General features: G+C 37.5%; 1 pseudogene; it reads right to left on the reverse strand.

Moving 5' to 3' along the window:
• Positions 1–746: 746 nt before the first annotated feature.
• LOC133879810 (uncharacterized) lies at positions 747–10,485 on the reverse strand (annotated as a pseudogene).
• Between the last annotated feature and the right edge of the window lie 591 nt (positions 10,486–11,076).

Consider the following 11,076-nt stretch of genomic DNA (forward strand, 5'->3'; position numbering starts at 1 on the left):
CTCTCTCTCTCTCTCTCTCTCTCTCTCTCTCTCCCTCTCGCCAGTCGAGCCCATCCCTCTACACCAAATATTCCCCCTCGAAACCACCGGGAAAAAAGTTTGTACACCGGTGAGATTTGTTTAACGAAGTGACAGCCGGCCAAGAAGATGAGGAACACGCCGGAGGGGGACGGCCTGCCGGAGAGCGAACGAGAGAGAGAGAGAGAGAGAGAGAGGAAATTTGGGGGTTTCAGTGTTGGGGGGAAATTTGGGGACTGTGCGTGGGGGGAAATTTGGAGAAGTTGATTTCAGCTGGTTTTAGTTTTTTGGGTTTTCAAAAAAAAAAAAAAAAAAAAAAAAAAAAGGAAAGTGCCACGTACGGGGTTGGTAAGAAGTTGTGCTTTTAGGTGGCCGTGAATCACTTATAGGTGGCTGTGTAAATGAAGCAGAAGAGATTTTTTTGCTATTAATAAAATCGCGTGTCGCGGGATTGCGTGAACTTGAAGCATGGCGTGAAGGTGAACAACTCCAGACTCCAGTTTTCAATGACAGTGACTTGCATCCATCAGGCCTGCTGCCAGTCTCGGTAAAATAATCACAGTTTCAAATGTTTGATTTTATTTATTTATTTATTAAAAATGTCTGAAAATATGCAATAATCATATGGACCCTTACTTTTGATTTGAGACTCGTGACCTTCTAATTTCTAGACCTTGATTCTGGTTAGGCATGAAGTTTACTTAGTTGGGGGATTAAAATTCGAGAAAGAACGTCTAACCCACAACATATTTACTGCAGAAAAAGATAGGGAAACAGCATTGTCAATTACAATAATCTAAAATCCTATATAGTGCACAGTGCATATGAAGAACATTTCTGAAACATAAGATGGCATAGCAGCTTCCACCTCATGTGCAGCCATTTATCTCTTCTTGCCTCCTTTACGATTGTTCTTTTTCTTGGACTTGTTCCCCTTCCCCTTGTTTTCTGTTTTCTGACTGTTTTCACTGTTGGCTTCTAAAGCCTTTGACTTACCCTTATCAGAACTACTATTTGTCTTGCCCTTGCTACCATCGTCCTCATCATCCTGGTCAACAGATGTACTTCTAGCTTCTGATGTCTCAACCAGAATGTTTGTGCCGTGTTGCAAGAATTGCTGACTCAAGATAGGTTTCACATTTGGCATCCTTGACAGCAATCTCTTGGAAAGATCTCCAATTGTTGACATATTCTTCCCAAGCTCCGGTTCACTGAGAAAGTGAAATAGCATGTCAGCTAGATAAAATCATCTCATTATATATACCATCAGTAAGTGTTGTGATGACCCAATCGTGTAAGTTCGATTTAGCTTCAGATCCATGAGAAATTAAAGGCATTTAAAGATATTACCATAAAATAAAATAAAAATAAAAAAAACAAAAAATAAACTTGGGAAATAGCCTCAGAAGGCAAGGCATATATCAACCTCCATTATACTTACCTCACACCCAATGCAGCAGAAAGTAGTTTCAGTTCATCAAGCATGCAGGCTACTTCCTGCAATAGGTTTTCATCATCATGGTAAATAGTGTTCTGACGGCTTTCGTTCACAACATTATTTAGAAGGAGAATACTTTTGTCAACATCCACCTGATATTTACACATAAAAAGAAGAAAATTCAGTATGGACCTCATGTGCATATGCTTTCCACTCAAGTTGAAAATAATGTGAAGCAATTTTGCATTACCTTGATTACTTGAGCATTGGCCAAAAAGCTCTTTGGATCTCTACCATTCTCCAATGACTTTAATGCTTCAAACATTTCCCAAAAGTAACTACAGTCCATTGGCAGCTTGCTTCCATTCATGTTGTTCAAAACAGAGTTTGAAAATGCAAGTTCACAGCCCTCCTGATCATAACCGCCAGATGAAAGCACTTCGCTGCAAGAATTAGTAGTTTCCACTTCAATAATTCCAGTTTGACCTTGCAATTCTTTGGCTGTCTTTGGAAACAAGACTCTTATAATGTCCTCCCTGCACTGTTTTACCGTCATGTCCACAAAAATGGCATCTGGGCATCGAAATTCTGAACAATTTTTTCCCAAACCCACAATTACAAGAGGATTGTCAATTTTTTTAAATGCTTCAGCAATCGCATTTACATTGTTGAAATGTTTCAATCTTCTCCTAAGGACATCATAAAAGTCCCGTGGAAGTTGCTCAGTAATATAGTTCCTTTGAAGCAAATCAAAAAGTAAATCTGAAAAATTCCCACAGTTCAGATGAACCAAACATATGATGGCAACCAATCTCAACACCAGCTGTGGATAGTAGTCTTTCGCATCTATACGAGACTTCTTGATCCATTCCATTGTTTCATTCATATTATAAATAAGCGGCATAACAACTTCCTTGACAACAAAGTGGTAGATTCTTTTAAGCAATGGTTGCATTTCAGCCATAGAAGTGGAAACTGGGCTGGTATCTCCCTCTTGGTAGATAAACCATTCAGCAAAAGAAGACTTTGAAGTGATAAAGTAACCCTGGGAGTATGATGCCAAGATCAGTAGGCGCTCAACAAGATACAAAAAACAACCAGGTGACATATAGTCCTTTTCTTTCTTCCACTCTACCCTGTAAGTATTTACCAAAGCTTCATTGAGAGTCAGCAGAAGGGATACCACTCGTGGAGATTCACTGCTATTGTCAGGGACGGTATGATGTGGAAATTTTGATCCCATATTCACGAAGAGAGTTTGAATGAAGGTCTTCCAGGGCACATTCCCGTAATTCACATCAAACCTATCCAAAATCTCCTCACATAAATCATTGTCAAGCTTACCCAATCCAAGAATTACCATTACAACTCTTCCAATTTGCCCGTAAGTCAGCCTACCCTTTGAGCTGATGTTTTTACGTATGACCTGTTTTAGTAAATTCTTCATAACCTCAGTTCCTCTCAAAGAAAACATGTTCTCTGCCAATGAATTCTGCCAGTCCAAAGGAAATATGTAGTCAAAGATATCAGTGGAAAGTTCGACATATTTCCTCAATGCCTTATTATCATGGACCTTGAGGTCCAGATATTGGGATTCCAAAAGAGACTTTGCAACCTCATAGATATGAGTAAGAGATATGCTTTGGCGGAACATAGAGAGGGGATTCTTTAATGACAAATCATAAAGGGCTTTAACGCTGCCCAAAACCTTCATACCCACATAAAGTAATTCTGAACACCAGTAACTTCGAGCAATCGAAACAAATTGGTGGAAATTGATAGAAACCACCTTCCCATTCCGATGAAGGAATTTATTATCCAATTGTCTCACCCAATCAGCATCAGGGTTGAGCAAAAGATAGATGGCTTTGTCATTCTGAAACCGCTTCCTCACTCCAAAGTAATTCAAGCAGAAATCTCCATATTCATTAACAACTTGGGTTTCAGGACATCTGAGGTATTCAATAATGTTCACAATCTTTTCTTTCCAAAGATTCCAAAAGCAAACCAGTGTTTCTAAAGAAATATGATTTGTAGTGATCTTCTGTTCCGAATGCTTTATCAGATCGAAAACAAAATTATCTTCCCATACATTCTCTGAGGAGTTTGAATGGAGATGAGCATCTAGAATTTTTCGAGCACATATTATTTCACCTCCAATACTATTATGTCTCTGAGCTGCATTCAAATTATTGTCCATCATGGACAAGTTACTCTGCTCATTTGATAAAATATCAGCCTCAATACAAACAAACAAGAAAAAGTTTTCTGACTCATTCTTTGCAAATGTCCTAGCTTTTTCTAAAAGCTCCTGCTTCTTTGTAAACTGCTTTAATGGCCAGCCTTTGCTTCCAGGCTCCCAAAGTGAGTTGGAGAGAACATAGAAAAGAAATAACAAGGATGCTTCTTTGAAATTCCCAGCCTTCCCCAGGAGATCAGCTTCATGAAGAATATCTCCTATCTGCCAAGCCATATCTGCAGCCACCAAGAAGTTTCCTGATTCTTCTTCCAACATAATAAGCTCATCAAGACAGCCATGGAATTTCAAGAACTCGCGAATCAAATCCATGGATTGAAAAGCTTTAACAAATTTCATCATGGATCTGCTATCCTTAAGCTTGTGATAATGACGAGCACAACTCTCTAGAAACTCTTGTGCAATTTTGCCTATTTCTTTTCCCATTCTAACCACACCAAAATCTGCAGTTCCATGTTGTTTCCAATCCTGAACGTACTGAAAACCAATGTCAAATAATTTTCCTTTGGTGCAAACTTCCAAACAGTCTGAGAAAAAACAGCCCTTAGCATAAACATCAGCTGCAAGTTCATAGCATCCAGCTAGAGAAAAGCATTCGCCGGCTCTTTTCAGCTCAGATTCGCCACATTTTTCCAAATAAAGCCTCCCTGAAACAATAAGTTGAAATGTTCGAAGTCAAAATCTACCAATCTCAGACTGGAACCAATACTAGAGCATAAAAACGTTAGCTAGAAATAAAAAATAGAGGTCATTGTGATTTTCTGGCCCTCATCAAGAGACCAATTTATCCCGGAAAATTCAGAGATCAATTAAAAAAACTTCCCAACGTCAAATGACAAAATATAATAGAGATTCTAAGAAGATTGCAATAAATAATGGAAAAGAGACCAAAGTAAACAGTAAAAAGACTGTAGAACTACACATTTAAAGTGGAAGAAAAACCCAATCTACCACTTGAGCTAACGCCCAACTACCGCTCACCATTAGCTGAAGTGCAGTGTCATTTGGTCTGTTCCTATGAGCTGCTGACTGAAATAACTAGTGGCAAGCAACCTAAGTTCTGAATAATGTTCTAGTGGCCACTGCAATATGTAAAGTCAGAAAACCTGCACATGTTATACCTGCTGGATTTTTTGAACACATTGTGGAAACAACTTATTTTGATCAAACATCAATAGTAAGCTATACAATGTTTGATACATTTCCCACTATAAGGTCGCCCCTCTCCAAAGTTATTTCTAAAAAGTGTCATCACCCAATGCTGGTTCAATCTAAGTGGGATCTGGGGAGTAGCTTGGATATGGACCTACCTTTTTCAATATTTTCTCATGAAGCGGCCATTCACAATGTAATGTGCTCCTGCACTTGGCAGCTCATGACTTTTCCATTGCACCAGACAATGGATCCTCTCCCCCCAACTTATTTCTTTCATAAAATCCAGCCATGACAAAGAAATCCAACATAGAATTATCATCTCCTAGTTGTGTTATATTAAAACTTCCAACATTACAAAAGGATTATCTTTCAATTGAGAGACAGATTGAATTTTAAAGATGTTGTTTATGTTCCATAAAAATGATATAGTTGCAATAGCACAACCGTAACACCAAAATTTTCGTCAAAGATGGTAAGTTCTAGTTGACCCACGTCAGAGAACCGAATGCGTACCTGCTCTTTCATACTCCCCCAAATCAGAGAAACATTGGGCAGCAGAATCAGCCTTGCCTATGGCTTCAAATATTTCAGCAGCTTCCCTAAGGATCACGTTTGCATCTTTAGGATTCGAATGGCGCATGCGGTCAGCAGTAGCTCTTAAGCCAGAAGCCTTAGACCTTCTTTCCCAATAAGTATCTTCAGCTCTCTCAAAGCAAAGTGTTGCCATTTCATAGTTATACTCACGATACAACTGCAAGACAAAAGAAAGAAGAGTTAGACATCACCATTATTGTTTTTTGAAACTATTGTATGTCTATGATACAAATAAACTATTCCTTCACCATGATCTTATTTTCCATTCACAACTGCAGCAAACTACGCTTCAATAATAAATAGTACTAACCTTGATGCCCCGCGACCTCCACTCCTCTGGGCTGCTGGCAACTTGCATTGCCTGAGCAAGTGAGTCATCCAGCTGTCTGACTTGGACAAGACACTTTTTCTTCCAATAGTCAAACATAGGCATGCAGAACTCCTCTACATTCTCACAGATCCACAACCTCTGCCTCGTACGAGTGACAGCCACATAAAGTTGCTTCAGTTCTGAGCACAAGACATTGTGCTTAGCCTCATTGAAACTTGGGAAAGAGAGAGAAGTTGAGTCGAGTAAATCTTTCTCCTTCATATATTTATATATCACCCTCCACTGATTTTTCAGAGGTGATGCGCCAAAAAAGTTGTACAACAATACATCCTACATGAAGAGCAAAATAGGTGTCACAAATGGGTAGAACAATAAGACAATAAACTACTGACAAAGATACAAATTTGAACAAATACAGTGATAGTTGTTAACATCTAAATAAATTTTAGAAAAATTAAGTTTTTCATTTCCTGTTACTGCAACAGATCTCTTACAGAAATGTGTTTAGACATGAAGCTTCAAACTTTGAACTTTTGCAAGAAAATTGCTATATATGCACTTTGAAATATTTTGATACGGTAATCAGGCAAACATGGCAGAGCCAGCATTTGAGTTATGCTTTCCCACTAAAAATGGTGATGAATCTGAGCATACCAAAAAGGACCTTTCAAGATGATAACTTTATTCAGCTCCATATAAACCAGTAAATTGAATAAATAGTTATGCATTATAACCACCTGAAACTCAAGGCCCTTGCACTCCACAATAGTTAGAACAAGAGCTTGCTTCCCAACATATTTGGTAATTTCCTTCCGAACATGATCATCCCGTACCAATATTACCTGCTCCGCACCAAAGCCAACAATACTCCTTCCAGCTTTTCCAATATTTCCAAAAATAGTAATGATTGTGTTTTGATTGTTCCCTGATCCAAGCAAGATTGGAGCTTCACCATATATAAGACTAGTCTCAGGCTGCAAAACATCAATAGAATGAGGAAAGAAATGATAAAGAAGTTCAATAACACTCTGTGACAGTTTAAGAACCCCATCATGAGTACGGAAATTTTGGCTCAAATTAAAAATATCTGAGATTATCCCTTTCTCTTTTCTTTTATCATGTCCACAACTTTTAGACTCCAGTAGAAACTTCTTGTAGAACAGAGATCGTATATCCTGGAATCTAAAATCAATTCCCCTCGCAATTGTCTGTGCTGTGTCACCAGAGAAAACAAAACCTTCTTCTACATTTTTGCAAATATATTTGAATAGTGAAATTTGGCTCAATGTCAGATCCTGCACCTCATCCACATATACAAAATGAATTTCATCACCTTCATATCTTTCAACTCTCAATCGACGATGAAGATCAATTACAAGATCAGCCATATCAAATTCACCATTTTCAACCTTCATTTTTTCATAATTTTGAAAGGCTTCATATATATTCTCTCTCTTCTGTCTATTTAAACTGGACACTCTGCTGTCTGATAGTAAAACATAGTCTTCACCACTGAGTATACCATCACCTGGCTCTAGAGCTTGTGGGCCACCTTTTATATGAGAAATAATCTCTGTAAAAACTCTTGAAGAGTCAAGATTCTTGGTCAATTGGGTACTGAAATGGGGCCAGTATGATGAACTAAACCTTTCATAATTAACTTCTCTATTCCTTATAAATGTCTGTAAGGCAACAGATCCAGCACGAACTTTACCAAGAGAATGTTTCCTTACTTCATGGAATCTTTCAAAGTATGAATTACCCACAGTTCCATCAAGCATTATCAGAAAATCATGAAATGTAATGACAAGAGGGTATGCCTTGGGTGGAACATCAACAAAAGTATCTAGGACATCCTTGAATTGAGTTGCATCACCAAAATCATCAATATCAATTGAATTGCATCCTTTGGAATAATTACCACCACAGGCAGAGCTGCAAGGAAAAAAAAAAGTTGACTAAGGCTTATCATGTTAATAAACAAAACAACCAATGCACATGAGGAACTAAAAGCCAGAACCTAAATATTAGGTAGAGATGGATTTGCCAGCTAGATTCCTACCAATAGAAGAAAGACATATTTTAATTCATGTATACGTCCTACCCTAAACTCTTATCCCCATATCACAGATTTGAAAGCTAAACATATGCAAAAACATTCCCATGTAAATAAATGATAGGAAAAGAATAATCTACACTCCTGATATCTCATGTGCTGCCCTAAGCTCTAATCTACACACCTTTTCAAATGAGAAACGTGTTGTTTGACAGCATAACACAGTTTATGACTGACTGTCACGAAAAGCTGGCGTAGTACGGCTCGCTCTTTTTCTGAAATAGTCTCCTCGGCTTCCTTTTCCTGACTATGCACAGGTCTATCACTCTTGACACCATAGAATAAGTGTTTTGCCATATGGTGTAGTTTTTCTTTTTGAAATAACTTCATAGTCAAAACAGTTGTTTTCCCAGTACCTGACCGGCCAAGTATAAAGGTACTTTTAGGAAAAAGGATTATCTCCAACTCTTGTTCAGTTACTTCAAATGGAAGGTCCAATTCGCCACCATCATGATCAGAAAGCAAATGGCCCACTACACCTGATGATAAGGAGTAAAATTTCATCAGCATCAGACTCTCACTCACCCTTACATTCTCAACGTAACTTCTTCCATCAGAAGCGGAACCACTTAAATCAATCTCATTTTCACTGCTATCAAGATTCTTAATCCTGACAATATCAGAAGAACATGACCAACTCTTCGGAACTTCCAAATTCCTATGTAAAAAAAATGTTAAAAAAAAAAAAAAAAGTTTAAGCCAATTAGAACGTCAAACGTAAAGAAGAGATGCTCGTAAATTTAAAAGATCCAGAAAAGGATTCATTTAAGTTTTAAAACTTATCATACAAATCTACAAGAATGCAAAAGAACATACATACCCCTCCAGACATCTCTCTTTGCTGTGTTTAATAAAGTCATCTGTATATTTTCCAAACATAATATCAAGACGTTTGATTAATTTTGGAATATCCTCTACAGATAATATGTCCCAGATCTTCAAAACTTGACAGTACCTAAATTCCTTCACCATGTCACTCCAATCTTTTACTATGTCATTTGCACAAACAACATAAAGACCTTCAACCTCAAATTGCTTTAAAATCTGTGAAGAACCTCCACAAAGGGGATGTACATGCTTCCTCTTGGGTCTCCATCCGCTAGAAAGTTTAACTAGAAAGTGTATAACTGATTTCTTTGTTTGTACAGACTTCAGTTTTTGAAATGACTTCAGAAAGTTATCACTGAAAAGAACCTGTTGATATTGAGTACAAAAATTTTAATACAAAGACTACAAAAAAAAAATGTAAACAAGAAAATTAAAATTGCCACTTATAGGAGTTACAAATATAAATATGTTGTATGAAAAGAATAACTATTGAACACCAAGTACCTTCCACCTAGAACTTCTGAAAAGTATGCTATCCCCATTGAGCAAATCGTCAAATTGTTCAAACTCTTTCTTCACATCCAGTATTGCTTTTTTCAAATCATGATCTTCATCGGCATTATAGAAACATTGGCGATTCTTAGCATCACGGACCAAGGCTTTCCAAACAGATTCACTATTACACAGCGTTCTTTCATTTCCCAAAATCCATAGACAGTGCCTAAAGGTATTATAGGGCTAATTATTATTCAACACACTTGTTAAAATGGAAGCAAAAGCAAACTTATCAAAAGAGTTTAGCATAAGTATTACCTAGCTCTTGTAAGAGCAACATTAGTTCTCTGAGGATTTGATAAGAACCCAATTGATGCACAACTATTAGATCTTACAGTTGATATTATTATTATGTCCTCTTCCCCACCTTGGAACCCATCAACTGATTTAACCTTCACAGCAAACCCGTCAAGGTTATCGTACTTCTGTCCAAGTTTCTTTTGAATTGCAACAACTTGGGCAGCATAAGGAGATACAACACCAACGCTGAGTTTCTGTTCTGAACCATCCCAAGCTGTATTCAGAGCAAAAGACAAAAGAGGGGGAAAAGAAGTTAATGAAAGGTTTAAGCACTAGCTTCTCTATAACAAAAGCAACCTTTTTTAAATTCAGACAAAAGAGGGTAACCTTTGTATAAGTTCAGCATTATTTTCATAACAACAGCAACCTCAACCATGTTTCTCCAACTACGCCCAACATCATCCTTCTCTTCTCTTCCACCTACTACATTTATAAAAGAATAGGGACCAAACATTGGCCCAGAAAGGTAGTGCTTTTTGTGGCCTCTTCTTTTAACATTTGGAGAATCTAAGATCTGTTTGTGATAAAAATTTGAATTTGGGAAGAAACTTATGGATGGATGCATCCGGTACTGTATATTGAGAAGATGCTTTGAGTGACCCAATGAGCTCAATCTCTCAAATAAACTTCTCCCAAAGCCAGCTTCATCAGAAATCTGTGAAAAGAAACATAATAGATATTGAAAAATACTAAAAGGAAAAAAAAAAAAAAAAAAAAAGAGTAACCAAATAGCGTTTACATACATTGCTTTCAACCATTGCTGGTAATTGGCACTCATCGCCAACAAGAATCGCATGCCTTAAACCCGGAAGTTGCAATGGTATGGCTGACTCGCACTCCTTTAATTGTGCAGCTTCATCAATAACCAGAATGCTCAGTGGTTTCATTGCCATTGAGTGCAGCTTAGAAGAACTTGAAGCAGTGCAAAAAATTAAGGAAGCTGTTTGAAGACAATATTCCGCTACTGACTGTTTGTTCATAATGTTTGGAAGGTGAAGTTTATTAAACGAACCGTTAAGAGTCCTTAAAACAGACAGACACTCACTTCTCCTTTCATACAACTGGAATGGCATATCCATGAATGACTGAGATATATCCGCAGCTAATTCCGAACGCGAAAAAAGTTCCTCCAGTACTTCAGATTCCACATTATCTTGAAACAACAAGGTTTCAAAAGACTCAAGCAAGCCAATAAGAGAGACCATGTTTTGGAAATTTTGTTCCAGAACGTTTTTTTTTGGTAAATGCATACAAAAGACAAGAATACAATTTTTGACTGATGGTGAAGTAGAAACAAATCTTTTCCTCAAAAAATCCAGAAATGAGTTGTACTCCCTCTTGCTAATACTACTACCTTTCTTTTTGATTTCATTTTCGTTGTTGTGTTCTCTCTCCTTGGGAGATTCATTCTCCAAGACGATTTTATATTGAGAAACACAATCTTCGAGAAGATCAATCATTGAAGCAAAACAATGCCTCCAACC

Source organism: Alnus glutinosa, chromosome 10, assembly GCF_958979055.1.
Source record: "Alnus glutinosa chromosome 10, dhAlnGlut1.1, whole genome shotgun sequence".
NCBI lineage: Eukaryota > Viridiplantae > Streptophyta > Magnoliopsida > Fagales > Betulaceae > Alnus > Alnus glutinosa.